Genomic DNA, 23,568 nt, shown 5'->3' with positions numbered 1-23,568 from the left:
TGAATAGATCGGTTTACAGTGTCATAGAATATGCTGCAAATGACATTAATTTAAATGCTCCTTATCTTACAACTAGTACATCGTTTTACTTTTGAAGTTAGCCAATATAGATTTTCTACCACCCTTTCTCTCTCTATTCTATCTTTCTCTTTTTGTTGTAAAGGTAACAGCCTCACGCTTTGAAGCAGAGATTGACCTTTTCAATTTGATCTGTTAGACCTTAATGGCTCACAGTAAAGTCTCAAGGCCAGCAGCACGGCATAGCAGTGTAGTAAAATCCAAATAATGTTCTTGACCCAAGGCTGCGTGCCCACACACTCATTCTGTTTAACTGTAGCTGTAGCGCCCGCCCCAGCAACATTAGCCAAAGCCTGGACCTGGCTAGTAGTGAGTCTTAACGTCAACCTTTGACTTAGCTTCTTGATCATCTTAGTACGTTATGTGAGTCACAGCCGTACTGCCGAACGCGCTCCCTCCCACATGACTGCATTGTTTTCTTTGTTTTCTTTTAACCTCCACATATTGAATTTATGATTCACCCTGAAAGGAATGCATTTATAATTTATAGTTGTTTTATTGTCACATGTTCCTGCTTCTGTTATTTTCACTTTGTATTAACTGTAAATCAAAACAAGGAAAGAGATGCATCAAAGTGCCAAGCCGGGCCTTACATTAACCCGAACCAAAACACAAATATAAGCAATCACAAATATTTGTGTGAACAGATAAAAAAAACACACAAACCATAGCTGCTGATGCGTCATCTTTCCTTTTTGAATGATTACTCGATGTTTGCTGCTAATGGTTCCTGATATACCATTAAAATGTGTCTAAGACTAAGTAGTTGCTTCAGGGTATGTTTCAGTCCAAATGTTGCACAAACATTTGGACTGACAACAACAAATAAAAACTGATTTTTGTTTTGCCGCACTTTCTCTTTTAGTAGTTTAGTTTTGATGCTCACATCAATATGTATATATATATTCACTGTAAATATATATATACTGTAAATAGATATCTACACATATATACACACACCCATAAAATGTAGATTCAGTCCCTAAGTAGAACACATGTTTGAGGGAGAATTGGTCATGCGGCTGGGATAAAAGAGAGCGACTGTCGGTTGTTACATTCAAATGGAAGAAAGAGCTATTCTTGGAGGAAGAAACTGTATGAGACATTGTGAGTTGAAAGTAAGCCAGATTAGACAACAAAGGCAACGGAAAAGAGTAATTTAGTGCTGCATTAAAACAGATTATGGAATGTGCCAAAATGCTATTTGATCAGAGCTCACAACTTTGATGTTTACAGTGAATGTACGATATACAGTATCTGTAAAAAATAACATCTTTGATGGATGTTCGATGTAAGCAGAGATGCAGTCTCACTAAGCTTCCCATTGTTTGGCCTCATTCTATCACCCTTTACTGTGCTCTGCCGCACAAATAAATTAGAGGAAAATGCAAGATCGCCTTTTTTCCGTGCCATTTTAGTATGTAAATGAGTAGTTTGACTAATATGCTTGGTTTCCTTTTCCAATTAAGCACCCTGTTTGCTGCATAAAACACCCAGAGTTCTGCAATACCAGTCGACACATGTTGTATAACATGTTGAGCTGTTTACAATATTTAAAATACAATAAAACACCATAAATAAAATGAAATGTTGATTAGCGTGCCATGTAACCATAAAGCATTTTAAGTACCAATGCAGCATTTCCGTATTGATGACAGCATGGATTTATAGGCTGCTATTTGAACAGCCGTTGTGTATTCATAGCTTTCACATGTGCTTGCCTTCATATCCCAGTGCTGCCGGCTGTATTAGTGGCACGGTGCAAAGTCTTCTTCAGTGCTCAGACTAGGCCTGTAATGGCTCTGTTGGGACAATGCAAAAGTGCTTCTTCAGCTCTCATTAATGGAGCACATTGAACAGGTCTCCTGGCCTACGTCTATAATGAGAGCCCCTCTTTTCTGGCCCCCACTCCCCCCATCATCCTGCAGTCTGTTGTTCACCTACAGTTAGGGTCAGAGCCACGAGCAGTAATTGTATCACTCTGACCCTCTTTTGGTTTTTATTTTGTCACAGGGACCTGCCCTTTATGGGTACAGGCCATCCTTCAGGTTGTAAAAGCCACAATGCCCCTCCTCCCATACCTAGGGACAGGGGTGCTGCCTGCCTATCTGCCAGCGATCAATATGCCACTGTCGTTAACTAGATTTGTTGCTGGGGTGCTTGCTTATGAGGCAGCAATTAGTGTGAAGTGGCAAGGCCAGGGTACGAGGCTGCGGCCATGCGAGGCTTGGCCCTGGGGGATGGAAATGTCAGGTGTATGGGTCCGGTTTCATTAGAGCCTGAAGAGACTTTGACGATCCATACTGTGTGTAATTCAGCCCAGGAGGGGTTAGAATTATTTGTGAGGGACAGTTAGCAAGCATTGGAAGAGGTCACAGGTTAGGAGTAGTGTGGATACTTACTCTCTGTGGAATCCACTTACACCCAGTGGAATCCACTTACATACCTCCATTGTTTCAGCACCAGATCAGTGGTTTGAGGGCAGCTTAGCCTGAATGATACTCCTGAGCTGCAGCCTCTTGTAAAAGCTCAACTGTTATTTAGAAATAAGATCACTCTCTCTTAGTTAAGTGCTGGAACAAACTGTAAATTCTTGACATTTATCAGAGTAGCTTATTGCCTTCCTTATATTTTGAAGAATAATTGGGAGGGATGAAACCCTCTTTAATGGTTATATGTCACCACTGCTGCTTCTACACATTCACTAATTCAGTTATTGTCTGTGAGTTCATGCCTATTGATAATTATAGGCCGTCTAGCGTGGTCGTGTCCAGTCACATCTGTGTCAGACCATCACTCAGCTCACATTGGTGACATTGAGGCATTCATGGCAGTTGGGGTGCCCGGGGGCCATCAGTGTCTGGATATGTTTCTCCCCCAAAAAGGTCACAGTGTCCCTGATAGAGCATGGGGAAGGGGTGCACTAATGTGTCATTTGGGATCGACTCTGACCTGAGGCTCTAAATCACTTTGCTTTTTGGGGGGCAATTGAGTTTGAACGCCTGATGAGCGCAGGCCTAAATTGATTCTGTTGATAGTACTCTGTATGCAGGGAATGGGCTGTTGGTTTAAGCAGAATACCCCTCAATTATAGAGTTGTTTTATTGTAATGGTAACAATTGGTCCAAAAGGTACTGATAAATTAGAGACAAATATAAATAACTTCTCTTTAGACTAAACATCTACATTCTGCTTCATCTTTTCATAACAATAGGGACACGTTCTATCGAAATCACTCAGTCACATGTAGTCAATCCTTTGGTGGACTTATACATTGCTTATATGCCAGTAATCACATGCACTTGCTACTACAGTGTGAGCATGTATTCCTCTTTTTCAACCGTAGCAAGTCATCCTGGATGGTGAAGCTAAAAACAACAATAGCACAGACCAAAGCATTCAACCAATTCTAGTTTCTGGCAACAGGGGACAACAGATGTTCAAATTGTCCCAGGCCACAGGGTTACCAAATCTGAATATTGAGATTAATGCTTTCCCCTCCAAACACCTGACTGGAGGTGATGTGCAAAGCAAACACTTTAAAGGACATGGGGGGGTGACATTGTTTTTCCAGTCATGATTACAGCAAGTTTACAGTGTACGCGGGTTAGAGGGAGATTGAAAAGGTTTCATAGAGAAGAGAGACGTGTTCAGAGGAACAGTTTTAATTCTGGGCTCTGTTCCAAATGTGAGTGCATAGTTGAGAGTGTAATGGGGTAGATATTTTGAGTCTAATCATGACTCTGGGCAGGCGAAAAAGAAACAGCCTTTTAGAGCAGATAAAAGCTGAGTTTTATTATAAACTATTTATACACATTGATATTCCCTGAAAATGGGCTGTAGCTGCAATAAGTATTTTATTATGTTGTGTTTAAGAGTTTATACTTATACTCAATGAAATGAAAGTTTTATTGATACAAACACACATACAAAATATAGGTCATACGATCTGTTGTTAAAACGTATTACGTGTCATTAAGCTGTTGTACTTGGTAATACTTTTTAAGAAGACGTTTAGAGTTGAGAGAATCGAAAATCAAAGGAATAAGAGAGTTATCTATCTTTTTACGTCTTATTTTTTTCCTGAAGACCACACTGTATTATCTTCCCACTCTTCCATCACAGACCTCTGAGTTGTACTGTAGGCTCAGTTTGTAAGTACATACAAATACAATCACTATGTCTGACTTCTCCATGACTAGGTGAGCTGCAGCCCAAGTTAGTTGTATAGAGGACGGACAGTAAGAACGTGTGCAATCTAATGCCATTATTGAATACATAATGCAATTCAATACAATCAAACCTGCTTTGAGAGAGAACTACCTTTGTGAAACTTGCAGTATCATGTTTTTTCCAGTGCGGTACATTTTCGACGTGCTATCATGGAAAATAAATTGCAAGTATTTCAGCAAATGGATAGTGTAGCAATCCTTAAATACGGTTTATTGATCACATGCCATCACCACAGAAAGAGCTTTAATTCAACTCTTACGTCATGCTCACACCTAAGAATACTGCATTGATAGCAGCTTGTACAAGAACATGTCTCAGTGATATTAAACAGGAATAGCTTGCATATAATGAGTAAGTACCTAACGGATATCCTCCTTCATTTACAGTTCAGGCTATTACAACCGGCATATGCAATCAAACACAATATGTCAACACAACCACATCTACATGTTTATAGGGGAAACAAGTATGCAAGCATATTGTGCTAGCAATCATACTAAATATGCCAACAGATATGAGACCCTGTTTCCATATAATCTCATTCTCCTCTCACTAAAATCATATTTATTGCATTAAATAAACACCAGCATTGGAAATATACTGCTTATTACATGTGTTAAATCTTGTGAGGAACTCAACAGGTTAATAATGGCATGCATGATTACTGTACACTATGTTTCCTGTTTTATAAAGTGTATTCTCCCCTACAAGTCTGGGGGATGCTTGGCAATTCTTGGCAATCATGTTTTTAATGAGAAAGAAGGAAACAACTATCATTTCATGATGTTAGTAGCTTAAATGAATCAGTTTGTTTGGGTTATTTGGGTGTTTACAAGACCCACTGTGCCTTTTTTACGAATGTCCTGCAGGGGTAATGAAAATAAATGACTTCCCATAAACAAAGCCCGTTGTATAGAAGATTGACACAGTGGTTTTCCTCATGCCAGATATCAAACCAGTCTTATCAGTCTTGATAGTTTGGTCAGTTGTGCAGGACGGAGGGCTTTACAAACCAAAGGAAACAGAGCCGTCTCAGAGCCTTGCTAATGATGTCTGTAGCTCTGCGTCTGAGGAGAACTGGAGGGAGGTGAGACAATGTCCTCACTGATAAGGAGGTTGGAGAGACACTTGAGAAGCTCTTGTCCTCCCTTCTTCTCATTCCCTCCCTACTGGCTCGTCACAGCTTAAGTATTCTCAGTCATTAGCGGCTGCTGCCCATCACTTACTAGACAAAGATGTTTACCCTGTTCTGTCATGACAATGACTAGCACCCTGTTATCAAGGTCTGCCCTAGGTGGGGGATGACAGTTGGGAAGAGTTTCCACAGAGGAAGATTAGGCTGCTATGTACAGGAAAAGTAGGCCAGCCAATTAGCTACAGCTCGCAGGACCCCAGGAGTGGGCTGTGTTTCACCTAGACAGGGAAATTCCATAAATGATAGGAATGGGGTTGAAGAAAAGTGGCTGAGATATTTTTCATTAGAGTGGGAGGAAAATAGGTAATACCAACAAAAAAAAATGGAGGATGGAGCGAGAATCTCCTGTAAAGTTGACTTTGGATACCCTGCAACTAAACTTCTGATAGTGTACTTATTCTTATTTGTTTTTGGCTTTTTTAAATGGGCTTTTCGAGGGAAAAGGTCTTATGTTACCTACATCGGATGAATGTACAAGTGCATTTTCTAATTTTGGTCATTTCAGCTTCCTTGCATAACTTCACAGGGCTTTCTTTAGCATCATCATGTTCTGTTTGTTGTGTGTTGTAGCCGTCACTATTACAATTACTGAAAATACATAATCCAATTAACGTCTTTGGTGATGGCATCTCACATACACACAACATTTGCTCCAAAGGTTTTGGTCGATTCACATGGGCTGGGCTCAGTTTGTGAATGTTGACTTCATGTTTTTCTGCACACTAATCACAGTTACTGGACATTTGAATCAAAATCTAATGAGTATTAGGGTTATCTGCCAATGTTACCAGTCTGATATCAATCAAATGTCATCATCACGCAGGTTATTTTGTATTCAACTTTAATCCCTGCTTATTTGTTTGCGACTACTTAAAGGAATGGTATGCTCATGACACTCATTTTTAAATAATTATCATCTGATAAAACAGACCAGTCTCTGCCAGTCTTTCTTCTTTTTTTTTTTTAATCCGATGACATTATCAGTGATTTTAAACTGATTAATGACCGAAATAACATCAACACTGTGGGCGGCGCCATTTTACCGGACGTGACGTAAACCATGCGTTTGGTTTCGAGGACACGTTGATGTTCATGTTATTTACTGTAGTTACTCTCTTCAAATATGCCTCATTGTATCGCGAAACATTGCCACAATTCTGATAGGAACAATCCACGGAATGCTCGGTTCCATCTGTTGCCAAAAGGTAAGCGTAGGAAGTACGTTCGGAGGCAGTGGCTAGCGAAATGTGGCCGGCCCGAACCGAAAGATCCACAGGCGCATGTATGCAGCGAACATTTCAAGTTTCCGGACGACTACTCTGAGAGTATGATAAAACATAACATGGGATTTATTGAACAACCATTATTTAATGGAGATGCAGTACCATCAGTCTTTCTGGTGTCATCACCGACCAGGACACCAGTTCGGCCAGTTGAGAAATCGCCCTCTGCAAGTGTGAAGCGAGGAGGACCAGAAGTAGTGCTCGGAGTAAGAATAAGGTATGTTATAGCGCATTTCCATTGCAGCGGGTAGCCCCGTTTAAACGTCCTTTATCGTCCAGGCCAGGCCAGTTTTTGGTGGCCTTTCCATATAGCGTAGTACCGGCTAGTGGGTATTTTCCCCCAGTTTTTCCGGCCCCATAAAATCGTGGTTCTAGGGCCAGGGACAACGAGGCTGAGTATGCTAAACTAGAGAGGGAATCGCTAGCAAGGGTGGTACTACATGCATACATATCTAGTAATCAAAATCATTGTATCTACTAAGTAGTACTAAGTAGGCTCGAACCTGTATGGCTGAATTCCCCCATCCAATCTCTTCATATTGCTCAAAACTTCTTCCTCGGCTGACGAGTCCGAACTCAAATACTCCATGTTTTCGTGTGTTTACAAATGGCGCGTTTCCACTGCAGGCCTCGCTTGGTTTGGTTTAGCCCGGCTCACTTTAATGCTGCGTTTCTATTACAGTTTAGGAACTGGGGTAGTTACCATAGTAACGCAGTGTAGGCGGGGTGATCAGCTTTTTGGTGGGCGGAGCGACGCTGCATACAACTGCCGTGATGTCATCTTCAATGCGACACAACTCACAAAACACACAACAACAATGGAGGATGTGGAAGCCATCGTGTCCTTGCTTCTTGGTATGTGTTTTTTTTATCGCAGCAAGAAGGAAAACTTTGTTTCGGAAAAGGCTGCTTATAGCAAGACGTAATACAGAAGAAGCTGAGGGGAGACTTATGGCAATCGTACAACGCGGCAGAGACTACTCCAGGACGACTCAACGACAACGCTACTCGGTAAGCTAACGTTCGCTAACTAGCAATGTGTTTCACGCTCACTATACGACCAAAGTGTTTCATGCTCATTATATGACAAAAGTGTTTCAAGTATTTCATTAATTGTAGCTACCACTTTTACGTATTAAAATATGTATGCTTTTGTTTGTGTATTTCAGAAGTTAGGTTGCCACCGCAGACCATGTGTTTGGATGCTTGACCGAGCAACCGAGTGGTGGGGTGTGATTGTTCCATCTTTCACACACACTCAGTGGTAGTCTAGGGGATTGCAGAAAAATCGTGCAAATGATGATACAAGCATCACATTTGGCACACTTGTTCTCCAAGTGGTACTAATCAAATCTGCCTGATTGGCCAATTGAAAATCGAAGATGGCGGCCATTTTCCAAGATGGCCGCCAGATTAGCCGCCCGAAAACCGTAATAATTCGGCACAGAAAGGGTTAATCAAATTTTAAAGGTCATAAATGGATGCGATAATTTAAGACCTTTAATTTGATACCTAATTTATGGGTCTACGACCACAGGAAATACTTTAACCCATTGGGAACCATTGTCGACTTTTGTCACCATGAGTACTATTTGCACTTTGGGTCTCAAAGGGTTTTAATAAAGCACACTGACACATTTTTCAAGATAGCCACCAGATTGCCTGTTTTTTATTACGTAAGCTTTACCCCGGCTAGCAAATGTTCAAAGTTATTTATACCATGCCACTGGTCCTCCAGCTGCTACTGTTCACATATGCAGCTGCAGAGTGATGTGCAGGGGAGCTCTGACTGAAAGCATTTGCATCTTCCTGTGCAACCTTTCTTACAGGAACACTTCGTCAGTTCCCGACAGCTCGCTGAAATAGGGGGTAGTGTTGTCCAACATATCTGCCATGTCTCTCCTTTCTGTGTCCATCCCCATTCAGCGGGACTGCTCGTGTCTGGATTGGAGATGGTTGCCTGGCCCCAGATGATCCCAGCCTGATAAGCCGCACGCTTTGCATGTTCTCTGAGCGCTGCCTGTGTTGGTGGAATTGAGTTGTACGGCCTCTGCTTGCGGGCAAAGAGATCTAGTCTTGCTTCATCCACACCAGTGGTTGCGCTTGATCTGTCGTACATGAGGACAACGAATCTCTCCAGCTTCTGCAGGTCAAGATCACAAATCAATGTTGGATGCTGGCTGAGATTAGTGAATGTTTCAGAAACATCATCGAATACGTTCCAAGTCTGCCATGCAGATTTCTTCCCTTTCCCACGGAAGGCAGACACGACATCACATCCAGTGAACGCATGAAAGTATGGGATCCCTCTAGCTTTCTCAAACCCTATTGCAGAAACTACCTCATGGACTGGAATCCATCGCATCTTGGCTCCTTGGCCAAAGGCAATCCACATTTTCTCAAGACCTAGTTCCTGTAAGGATGGCAGTACAGATATTGCTATGACTAGCACGTCCGTGTCATTAGCCTTAATGATAATAGACTTGCTCCCATCAGTCGTTGCATCCCTGGCGTGCACAAATATTCGACTGTCAGCTTCTTCATGAGAACATGGGGACACAGCATCCAGCAACTTCCCTGTGTTGCTAATGGCTTCTTCTCCTTTTGTGACAATTACTGTGCTTGTCGTCTCTGCTTCACACATCTTTTCCGCAAGGAAGTGAAACAGCTCAGTCTTGTTGCTGGCGTCACGAAGGAAGCTTTGCCAGTTACCTGGTGTCTTACTCGTCCCTGTCACTCTTCTTCTGATTCCTTGCCCTCTTTTCGACCTTGTCTCGGATTTCAGACTTGACTTCTAGTACACATCAAAGACTACGTCCACCCGCTTGTACCTGGCACCATAGGATTCAACCTTTGGGATTATGTCTTCTTTAGCATAGTCATCAAATGTCTTTGAAGTACGTGGAGGTAAGGCATTGATAAGTGCTGAGCCATCAATGATGATTGCATCTCCATTTGGTTCTGTGTCTGGGATGTTCACTTGCGCTTCAAGAATTTCAACCAGCTGTGACTTCTGACACGTATGAAGCTTGCCGCTATCACTGAGAGATGCAGGGTGCGACTGATTTTCGTGCTTGAAGAATTCTTGCAAGTTACACTGCCTGTACTGGCACAAGATGAACAGTCGCGAGAATAACTGACAGTCGTCTTTCAGGACTTTCTCCTTAGAAATGTCCTTAGCCTGCTCTTGTTTGAAGAAAGAAGCAAGGTTTTTCTTGATCGGATTATAAAAAGCACTTTCACCTTCATCCTCTAGCCCCTCCATGAATGATTGGAACTGCTCTTTGCCCCGTCGGTGATGTGTTGCTACCATTTCAGCTAGAGTTGGGTCTGCAATGTTCTTCGTGTCTAGCACCAGCAGGTCGGCTGATTCTTCTTGGAATGGGTTGCCCATCTCCTGCATCACTGCAGAGAGTGATTTCACCTTTGCAAAGAAAGATTTCTGGGCACTCCTTGTCTGCTCGTGGTGTCTGCTGCTATATGTGGCATCTTTCATACCAGACATGGCCTCGTATCCAGCTACTAGACGACTAACTTCGGGTCCAGCGACCATCCACCTACGAAGTGCTGACGCGTCTTCTGTCAACCCAATTGCTCCTCCGTCACCTTTGATCACTGCATTATTTTGCTCGTGTGCTTGGTCGATCGCCAGGCCAGAGTATTCTCTTCTTGACTTGTGGATGGCAAAGTTCCCTTTGTGAAACTCTCTGGCCACATCTGGATGTTGTTGCTCAAGTGACATCATATCTCGGAGGTGAATTGGGATCCACCGCGCATAGTTGACATTGTTATTTGCAAAGAAGTAAGGCACCAGTTCTGAAAGTGCTTCACGGTACAAGTTGAAGTCTCCTTCTCTGAATGAGCGGATCAGGGTGAATATGGTGAGCTCCATGTTCAGCACCAGACTCCAGAACTGGAACTGCGGACTCTCTTTCCTCCGTTGTTCACACCAATCCTCAAAGGTTATATCTGATATGCAAGACTCTTCAGAGCGGTAATCATGGTATGCCTTCTTCATCAGTTTGTACAAGCTGCATGCAGTGATCTGGTGTGCTTGTCTTGTCCTGGTGACACTGGATGCAGACAGGTAAGACTCTGCTGTACCAGATGAGGCCACCTCTGCTTCCACAATGGCACTGGTCCAGCCACTCTCCCGTAGTAATGTTCCTATCGATCTCAGTGCAGCCATTTCTATATGAAGTCCACCGAACATGATCACAAACTTGTCCTCTCCATATTCGGGCCACTTCCATTGTATTTGTTTTGCCAGAGCATATAACGGTTGATCAGCAGCAATGACAGGTGTCTGCCCTGGGTTCAGAAAAGCCACTGTATCACGGACCTTCGCCATGGCATGCTTGATCGTTGCAACAGAGTGAGCCTGATCTCGCCACAGAGGCATCATCGCTGAAATACTCACTTCAAATGGATGGCTCCTTTTCTGCGTTGCATGGTGGGCTGACCATGTGATGCTTACTGCATCAGCCACATCCTCAGTGAGGAAGACTTCCTCCAACCAAGAATATTCTTCCTTCAAGTGTAACTAGATCGACTCGGGTGCTGGTAAAGATTGGTTTGCTACTGGAGGAGGATTGGGTTTTTTCGTGATGTATGCTGGTCGAATATTGGTGTATGCTTCTGGAAGCTCTGGTACTTTCTTAACCTTCATTTCTGACTCTAGTTTGAGCGGCTCACGTTCATCGCCAGCATTTTCAGTGCTTGGATGTTGGAAAATGGACACACTTGTACCATGGAATGATGTTTGAGCTGTGGTCGCAGTCGGATTATGATCTATGTTGTCCACTGCTGCAGTTGTGAACAACTGCTTTCTCAAGACTGGGGGACAGATTACTCCATCTTGCACATACTGTGCAACAACTGCTTCTCCTAACTGTGCTGAGATTTCTAGGACTCTGTCGTATGATATGCTGAGCCCATTCTCATGGAGCATTTCAATGATTTGTCTCTTCCTCGTCTTGGCAAACACATACAGGCCCATGTAGACTGCAAAAGGTGGCTCACGGTCCTTGGAATGCCTGTGGACATCCGTTCCTTCCTTATATTTCGCAAAGCAGTTGTACTGTAGGAGTTGCGATATAGAAAGGTCAGATTTCGATGCTCCATGCTGGAGTTGGGACTTGATGTCAGCACCATGTTCGATCATACATACAAATTGCAGCAGTGATGGTGGTACAGCCTGTTCTAGGTCTGTGTTGTTAAAGGTGCTGCTGAAATTTGACTTTTGATGTAGCATATTTCGTCTTATTATCCCAGCAGCTTTTGCTTGGTGGATCGCTTCACCGTACTTGGATGTTTGTGAGAGGATTGAGCCTACATCATTTTCAAAAGCCAGCATAACATCTCGTCCTTGGTGATGAGCTTGCAGCTTGGGAATGTGAAAAAGCAGCTGGTCCTTGAGTCGAGTAGGATGAACATCAGGCGATTCAACACCAAGCTGCTCCAGCCTCTGCTTGTAAAGCATGGTCAAATTAGCAAGCTTCAATATGAGTGGATCACTACTATCACTGGCATTTTTCATCTCACTAATGTAGGTGACTAGTTCGGAGAAAGCAATTGGATATGCTTCCTTCCAGTGCTCCTGTGCTTTCTCTTGCTCCTGCACCTTTAGGTAGGCTCGTTCTCGGTTATACAATGCCACCAAACAAGCAGGGTGATATTTCAGTTCTTGTGCTATGACATCTCCTACACTTAGTTTGGCAAGGAGTTTTCTATCACTGAGTGTTTTTGCACATTCGTTTATTCTGTTATTCACTTGCATTGTCATTGCTTCTCTAAGCTCCCCTCCTTTTTCGCAAAAGAAACATTCTTGTGTTTTAGCTTCTTGGACCTTTCGTGGGATCTTACTTCTACCGCCCTCATCACTAGTACCTGTAGGGGTTGATCTTTTTTCAGCTCTGTGTAACTTTGTGTTTTTAAATAGAAGCCTACAACTCTCATGATATTTTGCCTTCTTTTGTCTTAAGGTTTCATTTATCCCACCACCTTCGTCAAGTCTTGCAGGGTCTAGCTTGATTGGTAGTGCATTGAGTGAGTGAAACAGAGGAATATTCGTTGCCAAGTTCATATATCCATCATCGCCTCTTCTGGCAGGATTGCCCTGGGGGGACTTTAGATCTTCTTTCTTAACCTCCTGACATAGGCAACACTTGGTCCAGTCAGTGTTCCACGATTTTACAGTAGCACTTGTGTCCATGGTCAGTATGACGTTCAGGGTCGAGGGTTTATCCTTTTACCACCCTGTACGTGTATAATAGACACTTTCCTGTATGATAGTGTAAAAAGTAATTGAATGAATTAGCTAATTTCCGATAGCATAGTTAGCTTAGCTTAGCTTACACATTGAAATAACACACAATTAACCACAATTTTGAAACACATCACTTGGCACACAAGTCAGTTTGTAAGTACTCACAGTCACAGATATCTACTCCGGATTAAACCAAAACGATGTGTGGCTGATAGAACTGGCTGCCACCATGTGCTCTCTGCATTTTGTGTCTACTCAAAACACACATGTCGCGCAAAATGGTGCCTTAAAGGTGCAGTACCGAATTTCGCCACCAGGGCGTTTCAATATACTATAATATACTTAAGTAACTACAGTTGAGTAGCTACAGTGACATTCAAGTAACTGTGGAACTGTTAGTTATATATTTTTCTGCAATCCCCTAGAGACTAATACTCATGGTGACAAAAGTCGACAATGGTTCCCAATGGGTTAATGTATTTCCTGTGGTCGTAGACCCATAAAATAGGTATCAAATTAAAGGTCTTAAATTATCGCATCCATTTATGACCTTTAAAATTTGATTAACCCTTTATGTGCCGATTTATTACGGTTTTCGGGCGGCTAATCTGGCGGCCATCTTGGAAAATGGCCGCCATCTTGGATTTCCAATTGGCCAATCAGGCAGATTTGATTAGTACCACTTGGAGAACAAGTGTGCCAAATTTGATGCTTGTATCATCATTTGCACGATTCTTCTGAAACATTGCTGTTATCTGCCCCACTATGGGTGGAGAACTTCAGGATGTCTGAGGAAACCTACGTATACCTGTGCAACAAACTGCGGCCAGCGATAGAGAGACAGGACACAACATTCCGCGAGTGTATACCTCTAAAGAAGAGGGTGGCCATCGCACTGTGGAAGCTTGCGACCGGCTCAGAGTTTGATGCGCTACCTCAATAGCTAAATATTCATTGTATACAGGAAACTTGAATGTTTTGGTTCATAACATCATGGTTCAGTAAGTTGATATACATTTCTTGTGTTTGTCATTATAAACACGACATTGAAAGATTGTGGGCCATTAAGGCTAGTGACATTTTGTTTTGTTTTTATTATTACTACATTGTATTGAACATAAATAAATCTATTTTTTTTGTGTTTGTAAAATTATTTAAACAAAAAAATGTTATCAGAATTGACTATTTAGTAAATATTTGATTTTCAAGCACCAGTAAGTATTTCCCCATAATAAGAACATTTGAGCAAATATGAAAGTAAACAAATACAAATGATCTCTTATCCCCCTTCTCTTTCTGTTTTTTTCTAAATACCCCCTTCCAGTTTATTTGTAAAAGGAAATATTTTACTTTAAGTAATGTGTCAGTTACCAAATAATGTTTTAGAGGAGGACCTCAAGCAAGCAAACTCAATTTCTTGCTTTAAATCTCTTCTTAAAATTAACTTTTATCTTATGGGCTTTTTCCTAACTGATGGTGTTTCTTATTGCTTTATAAATTCATGTATGTTTATATCTCTAGATCTTAATTGGGCTATTTTTACAATTGTTTTTGAGTGATATTGTAGGCTTTTGTTTTTAAAGATCCACAAATATTATTAGTAATGGTATTAGTTGTAGCCTATTTTTATTTAGGAAAAATATAGGCCTATACCATCTGCCTCATGTGAATCTGAGTTTTTGTTCTGCTGATTTAAAGCCCTTTAATTGTACATTTCAGTTTATGATTGGATTCCAAAACTGTAATTTTGTGTGTGAGTGGCCACCCAGTGACTTTGTTTACATGCTCACGGAAATCAGTTTGTTAATCAGATGATGCATTTATCAACAAGAGATAAGATGAGAAGTACTTTATTGAATCCTAATTTGGGAAGTGTTTTTTGTTGCAGCATAAAAAGGCATGGCATTGTACAAATACAAAATAAAATGTTTGTATTGCAGCAGCATAAATAGATATGGCATTATAAAAAAAAAAAAAAAGGCAAGATAAGAAATAAACAAGAAAGTATAAATGTTGCATTTACAAATTAACAAAAACAAGAGAGATGAAACTGAATAATATTACAATTACAGAGGTGGTTCGTCTTCCTGAGGAGACGGGCCACATCTGCTGCCCCCTGGAACCTGGCCGAGAGTGCGCAGGAAGGCCAGATTAAACGCATGAGTTTGAGCGTTCTCCTCCCTTCTCAAGGCAATTTCCTCCTCCCTCGCCCGGGCAACAGCCTCCATGGTCAGCTGCCAGTGCCAATCCACCTGGGCCAGGCTCTGTTCATGGTGCCGTGCCTGCTGTGCAAGGTGCTCGTCTCCTCCTCGTTTCCTCTTGCCTGTATGACGATAAGATAATTATAGCAATAAGAATTAGCAATAACAATGAAAAACACAGGACAGGTACAGGTCACACAAGGATACAATACAATGTATAAGCAGAACAACAGTAAGGATGAACTAAAGACAGTTATGCCCTAGATGTTTACAATGATTGTGAAAGTGAATTACATTATGTCCAGTCTGTTGATAATGTATATGTATATAATAGGATGTCACACACAATTGTACTAGCTGCGTACTAGCTAGTTTGTAACAGAGCATTTCCACACAGTGGTATAGCTTATTTTACTTAATGACGATGGATGATATAAAGTTTTTAAAAAAGTCACAATTCCAGTCGTTTTGCCATGCCTATTTCTTACCTAGAACCACACGCTGCGGTGTCGTGATGGCACTCGGCGTTGGTGTCGGTTCCTCGACTGTGGTCGAGTTGAGGTGTGTTCTGATGATGTTGAGGACGGAACACTGCCACCACCCGTTGTTCGGGACTGTTCCTCCTCACTAGTCCCAATGGCATCATCTAGAACAGCAACATGACTTGTTAATTCCACAAACTACTGTAGCACAATACTAAATAGCAACAACAACTGTAGAAAATAAGAACCTAAACAATGGCGCATGTGGTGTTAGCAAACAATAGCTCTAGCTAATGCTATCTGCCAGCTAGCTATGTAGCTCTTCGGGGCTCCATAAAAGCATGGGTTGTCAAACATAAATGTAAGGATAAAAGACTTGTTTGTTAGAAGTGAGCTTTAGAATAGATAGGGACACAACGCTTTCAAGCAAATAACAGAGCGTTAGCAAAGACTTACCATGCAGGGACTCCAGTAACGCGGTTGCAGAGTCCAGGCCTCCCTCCCTCCCAACGTTGGCCGGTCTATGGCCATAAATAGCGTCCAACAGGTCGAACCACTTCCAGCTTTTCCTATCTGAACCACTCCGGCCGTTGTGGTCCTTCACGGCTCTATACTCACTCTTAAGCTTTTTCAGTTTTTCCCTACACTGCTGGAAAGTCCTTGAGAATCCGCGCTCGGACAACAGTGCAGAGACCTCCTGAAAAACTTTTAGGTTGCGAGTTGTGCCGTCGAGCTCCCGCTGGATTTTATCATCTGCAATCAGCTGGAGGAACGTCGCAACTTCGTCAATCGATCACGGTATGTTTTTCTTTGCCATTTTCTTAGGTTTACAAAAATCCTGCAAGCGTCCCTTAATATATGCGACACTAGGGATTAAGTCGCGCGAGAATTGTGACGATTCTCTCTGACCAATCAGCAGTCGTCACTAGTTTAGCATATTCCGCCCGGTTGTTGGCCCCGCTTGTTGGCCTCGATAGAACCACGATTTAGTCGGGCCAGAAAAAGGGTGAAAAAGTAGCTTCGGGCCAAAACTAGGCCAAGTGGAAACGCAACCAAAAACGGGCCCCGCACGGCTCGGCGCGCTTAAAGTGAGCTACCCGCTGCAGTGGAAACGCGCCAAAAGTGAACGCATGGATGACGTCACGACCATCACGTGACTACTGAAAATGGGCAAAATGGCAGCGGCCTGACGGAATATACAGGTTTTGATAAAAAAAGAGCTATACAATTATGGGCTCAGAACAGTCTCATAATACACACATGCACACAGAAGGATTCAAACTTGTATTTCCGGATCCATACTTGTGTTTTTCAATGCACACACAAATGTATTCCGTTTCATATAGGCTACATGTAAATAAAATCCAAATACAGAAAAAAGTTTTATATATGTATTTTTGATCCTCACTTATTAGTTTCCCGTTTAAATCACCTGAACCTGCAAACACAAACAGCTTTCTGTGCACGGATCGCTTTGCATTCGTGTGTGGGTTTTTTGAGACTCCCCTGACGGTCAGCCGATTCGTACTTGTAATTGTTTCTATCTATAGCCAATCAGATGTCTCCTTCATTCTAAGCCAATCACATGAGCGCGCCCCCACGAGGGTAAGATTACTTCGTATACGCATTTTGCGTAGTCCGGTCAGCTCGCTAAACAGAGGGCGGAGCATCAGGTGATCATGCAGAGCAGCGTGTCTCCATCAGACTCACTCAGCAGCTGATCTGATCTCTCTCTTGCGTCCGGTTATACTTCACTCGCGTTTATGTCCATATCGATCAGATCCAGCTCTCCTGATCGGCCTTTATAGAGAGCACCGATCAAACTATTAAGAGTGAATATCGGCCGATAATGACCGGCGGGGCTCCCCCCCGTTAACAGGTCACTGTCTAGCACTGGCTTCGTAGTGCACTGATCGATTAGGCTAAGCTAACCTGTAGCTGCTCCCTCCACACTCACAACAACTTCATACAGACATAAATAAAGCAGCTGTATTCGCCATACAGGAAACACTCATGTAAAACGGTTTTGCCTGCCGTTTTTGTGTACACAAGCATTCATCAATGGTTTGGAAAGTGGCGCTGTACCTTAATAATATAAAGGCTTGTATTTGCGTGCATTTCCTGTTCGGAAAGTGGCGCTCTACTGAGAGTGGAGGGTGTCCTGAGATTAGCGCCTGCAGGCAGGCTCCATGGAGCTGTCAGCTCCGGACTGCGCAAAATGCGTACATGAAGCGCTACGTCATGAACGCAAGAAATCTACCCTCGTGGGGGCGCGCTCATGTGATTGGCTTAGAATTGAGGAGACATCTGATTGGCTATAGATAGAAATAATTACAAGTACGAATCGGCTGACCGTCAGGGGAGTCTCAAAAAACCCACACACGAATGCACAGCGATCCGTGCACAGAAAGCGGTTTGTGTTTGTAGGTGCAGAGGTTTTAAACGGAAAACAAATATGTCAGGATCAAAAATACATATGTAAAACTTTTTTCTGTATTTGGATTTTATTTACATGTATATGAAACGGAATACATTTGTGTGTGCATTGAAAAACACAAGTGTGGATCTGGAAATACAAGTGTGAATCCTTTTGCAGATCATGAAATACAAGTGTGAATCCTTCTGTGCGCATGTGTGTATTATGAGACTGTTCTGAGCCCATATAAAATCATTATTTACCGGGGAATATCGCTGATTTCTTCAGGGTATGGTTTAAACATAATGTTTCACTAAATACTGAAGTTTTGATTAATTATCTAATGAGTGGAGCATTCCTTTAAAAGAGAATAATTACATGTCCAGAGGCTCAAAGGGTTACCTCTAGACATAAACTAAACATTTCCTTAATCCCAATTTGATGAGTTTGTGAACATGGATATTTGCTCCACTGTTTCCTATATAATTGCTTCATAGTTCCTGCAGGATCACTTGAATGTGAAAACACAATCATATACGGATAGCTTAGACAGAAGGTGGGAGAGCAGAATGTGAAATGACAGAGCTGAGCTCGATGTGCAAAGCAAAAATTCCTATACAGTAATCCCCAGTTTAGGAACATTTGATAGGGTGCCCCTATCTGACTTCCTGTACCTTTCAGTGAACGCAGAGAAAGACAGGGCGATGCATTACATACATAGTTTATGTCCTGCTGAAAGAAGCCTCTCCACATCCAGCTCAGGTGTTGTGTCCTCCAGATGTGTCCCTCAGTCACTCCTAGGGAGTATCACAGAGAACAGAATTAAACATGTGTCACAGTGACTACCTTTACATGTTAGACTGTAAAACATGGGGCTAAACAAACAAAGATATGCTGTGTTGTGTCTCTCAAAACGTCTTAAAAGTTATTTTTGTTTATCAAATTAAAGCCACAGAGTCAAAATGCCTAAATGAGTGGAAGCTGCTGAGACTCTGCCACTCTTTGAGCTCTTTGGGTCTTCATGTGTTCAGCCTGCCACCGACTTTAAGCCTTACTCAGTTTCCAATATAACCTTTGCCGGTGTGAAATGATTTACATTGTTGGACAATGCATCAAAGTGAGAGGTTTGTCACTTTTTCAGCATAATGTGCTACTGGGTTGTGTGTATTAAACTGAGAAAGTAGAGAGGGAAGCAGAGATATATAATAGATCTATGGATTCTTTGTCATGCTGGAACTGAATCCGTAAAAGGGTCATTCCAGAATTGGAGGACAATTTAGACACCAACATTTTTGAAAAATGAACCTTTTATTTTATAATTTTTTTTAATGTATTTAAGAAAAACAGATAATAAACCATCAAAAAAAGTGATTTGCCCAGCTAGGCATCAAATGTATATTTTCCAATGAAGAATTACCCCTGTTACTCTAATTATAGTAACAGGGTTGAAAATCAATGCTAATTTGAGCTTTAACCTCAGGAATTATTGCTAGATGTAGCAAGGACAAACTTGGATATCTAATGCAAGAAAGATAACTTTGAAATGAATATGCTTTATTCTGATAATATCAGTAACAGGGTTGAGTGGGTCAGAGTGCCACACTCTTTTAAGACTGAAAAGATTGTAAAAATATGAAAAATAAAAGAGAGGACTTAGTTTTGGTCTACCCATGGCACATGGCTTTCTGATGTCCTTTCCACTGTGTCATCTGACTTACAGCTTTTTCACTTCCTCTGCCAATCTAAAAAGGTTTGGGTAACAGGGTTGAACGCATGTTGAAGGACACACCTTCTGTGCAAAATTACTGTTATTTAAAATATGTTTATGATTTAACAAATTGATTTTATCATTACAAGAGACATATATCAATAGAATAATACCAAAAAAAGTAAATAAAATCCCTATTTTAAATGTTAAATTTGACATGCAAGTTGGTCACCAAGAAGCGGGACAAGAGAAAAATGCCATATAAGGGGATGTTCGAGAGCTATTCGATAATTTAAATAATATTTTGAAACCACTTTTTCTACAACTTTATATACATTTTGTTTCAAGACAAGTATGTTTAACACAACAAGTGCATGTTTTAGCATTTTGGGCATGGATTATTAGATTTTCTATATGGGGGACATGAAATGTCCTCCAATTCTGGAATTACCCAAAACTTGCTAAATAAGAAAGTAATATTTCAGCGAATGTTGAAACGTTCATGTTGTGATGTGTGTTTGAGTTATGAGAGTGCTGTGTGTGTGTGTGTGTGTGTGTGTGTGTGTGTGTGTGTGTGTGTGTGTGTGTGTGTGTGTGTGTGTGTGTGTGTGTGTGTGTGTGTGTGTGTGTGTGTGTGTGTGTGTGTGTGTGCCTGTGCGTGTGCGTGTTGCTGTATTGTATAGAAATGATCGTGTCAGTGTGTGCCTATGTGGGTGTTGTTGCCGAGGATAGTGCGGCACAGAGCACAGCTTAATATCTATGTTTGACATAGAGGCCCATTAATAAGGGTCTGATCTGAGCCCAGTGACAGGACTGCTGACAGAGGAGGATCATGGGGAAGAATCATGCCCTGCTGAGGGAGCCTGGGCTGCAGGTACACCCATTCTGCCTTCCCCAGGTGTCATTACGGATGCTGGGGAAGGAGCGAATGAGGGAGGGCCGCTAGTGACATCTACATTAATCACCCCTCCACACATCAGCACACCGCCTCCCCCCACCTTCAGCTCCTAATCATCCCTACACAGAGACCCAAACCCAGTAAGGGGATACTCAGCCATGAAAGATATCCAGCTAAGAGCTCCCCAAATACCACTCTGATCTGATCATGAGTGATGTTGCTACCTGAACCTCTGACCTGCCGCACAATTAAAAACACTTTCCTCTTTCTCCCCTCGACACACACATACAGACAAATGCAGCTATGCTGAAACGACACATTCTGTCACTGTCTGCGTTTGATTCATAGTTTGCATTTGATTTGCACCTTAGTTAAAAGCAATTACAATCCAGGAAATGTCTGCTGGAATGGGCCACTGAACACACTCGTGATTGTTTCCAAGATATCACACTCGCCATTTGGGGACCCCCTATTGATATTCAGCTGTGCCTTAAACTGGCCAAAAACAACGACAATGCAGCACTTCATGTTCACAAGGCTTCACAATCAACACAGCCTTTTTGATTTACAGGACACATCAATAGGATAGTGTTATCAACGGGTGCAGCACTTAATATTTTGAACTGATCACATCAATCCTTCTTTAACTGCTTGAAATGTCTTCCGTATAGCACGCTGATATATTAATAGAAGACATAGTTTGACTTTATTTTGGTACACAAGTCTTTGGGAGTCAACTTGACTGGTTAACGTCGTGTCACTGGAGAAGTGGACAAGGATAGATGTGGGTCAGGGATAACAACCCTCCTAATGAACGGCTCCACCCAGGAACCATCACTGAGCAGATGTTCTGAGGACAATAATGGGAAATCATCTGATTGATTATTAGTTTTGATTTAGTTAAAAAACACATGATTGCACAAAAACGTGACAGTAAATGTGGCATGATTGGTTTAGGTTAAAACAAATGATCCATTTCAGCATCTGGTGGAAAACTCAAATTGTCTTGGAGGGGATGAAAAAAAAGGGGGACAAGGAGTATAATTGCATGCAGGACCGCGTTTTTCACGTCAATTTTTTAATATCTGTGGTTTCATCTGTGTCAACCACAGCTCCTCCTAGGTTTTACTTTCAGTGACTTGACGTCACACTTATTTGTGTGTGGTTACACCTCATTTGCATGCTCTCAGTTTTTTTAAATAAAAAACAGAGTCAACACAGAAAAGCCTGTAATCTTAATCATGTCACCATAATAAAAAATAAACCTATGAGGTTCTTCCTCCAGTGTAATGAAGCATAAGCTCATACTTTAGTATCCACGAGCATTATCAGTACATGGCTTAGCCCCATGATCTCATTTCTATGTACCATGCCTTGCCCTGAGTAAACACAGCCTCCAGTTAATACAAATAAATCCACTTTCAGTTGATATTTAGAAACCAGGGGAATATCACTGCCTCTGTTCCTGATACGGTGATTGAAGGTGGGGAATAAAAAGGCAGTGCTTCAGGGAGAATTACACTCTACTTACTTTTCCATCAATGAAGCCAAACACACCTTTGTTTATGTTTGAAGCATGCTTTTCTTCTTAGTGAATTACCTTTCTCTATTTCCCTTCTTTTCTCGCTCTTTCATTTTGTCGAACCGTCAGCAACACTGATGACACAATAAATTCCGGTTTGGCACTCTGTGTGTGTGTGCGAATGCGTGATTGTGTGTGATTGTGTGTGTGGCTGCATGCATCTGTTAGAATCTAGGACACTGGAGGCCCTGAGAAGACAGCATTTGCATGCAGCTCACAAACATATTAAAATATGAAGACAAATCACTGTGTCTGGCCGGCTGACAAGCGCTGCCTGCAATGGGAGCAAGCTAGTAAACTTCCAACATGTTTCAGTTCCCAGTAAGGCTTTTATAGGGCAAGCCCGAACATGCAGCTTGACAAACAAACGGAAGAAAAAAAACACATGAGCAGTCAAAGCTATTATTAAAGGCAATAGAAGTGGTTCCCTTTGCTGAAGCCATCCTGTCATGGTGTTAGGCTCTGTAGTTTGTATTGGGAGAGTATGGTTTTCACAGACACCTTCAGGGAACATACTGTGAGCTTTGTTCTGCTGACTTTGATGTAAATCATAAAGTGTTCTGAGCCTTTAAGGTTGTGCTCCTGCTGGTGTCGTGTCTGCTCAGGTAAAAACAAAAAGACCAACTTTTAAGATTGATCTCACAAATCTTCAGATGTTAATTTGAGGTCTCATACAGCTCGTTTTGTATTCTGTAAGTCAGTTAGACAAAATACAAATAAAGCATGGATTTGCTGTGTAGTGTAAAGTGGGGGAAAGTGAAAAGTAGCCTACATATTTCATTTTGTTAAATACCCCTTGAAGTGCTCTTGTTAATTAACATGTTTTATAATAAATTACCAGTAATTTCATTTGAGCTTTTCTGATGTGGTATTTATTAATCAATAAATGCCATTTATTAAATATGCTTAATCTTACCTTCTTAAAATCGACTAGAGCTACATGTTTAGTACATGTAGCTCTTCTTTTAAAAACCACATGATAGGGCTGTATTAAAACGCCCGGTGCCAAGAGGATTGCTATAACTGTCACCAGTAGGGGGAGCTCATAGCTCATAGCTCACTGTGTACAAAACGAGTGAGAAAACATGAAACGGGTTGCTGGGCAGTAATGCAGACCACATACATGACCCCCCCCCCCCCCCCTCTATATCTCTGAACCTCAACGTATCTGTGATTGCTGTGCCAAATCATATTACCTAATTTTGTCCATAATTACAAAGGGGA

At 41.8% G+C, this 23,568-nt stretch overlaps 1 protein-coding gene across 9 annotated transcripts in view; it reads left to right on the top strand.

The window, feature by feature from the left end:
• The window catches only part of robo2 (roundabout, axon guidance receptor, homolog 2 (Drosophila)), a 284,651-nt gene that overhangs the window by 90,543 nt on the left and 170,540 nt on the right, over positions 1 to 23,568 (top strand). The window lies entirely within an intron of this gene.

The sequence above is a fragment of the Gymnodraco acuticeps genome, unplaced genomic scaffold (genome assembly GCF_902827175.1).
Source record: "Gymnodraco acuticeps unplaced genomic scaffold, fGymAcu1.1, whole genome shotgun sequence".
Classification (NCBI taxonomy): domain Eukaryota; kingdom Metazoa; phylum Chordata; class Actinopteri; order Perciformes; family Bathydraconidae; genus Gymnodraco; species Gymnodraco acuticeps.
This window is presented reverse-complemented; position numbering and strand designations above follow the sequence as displayed.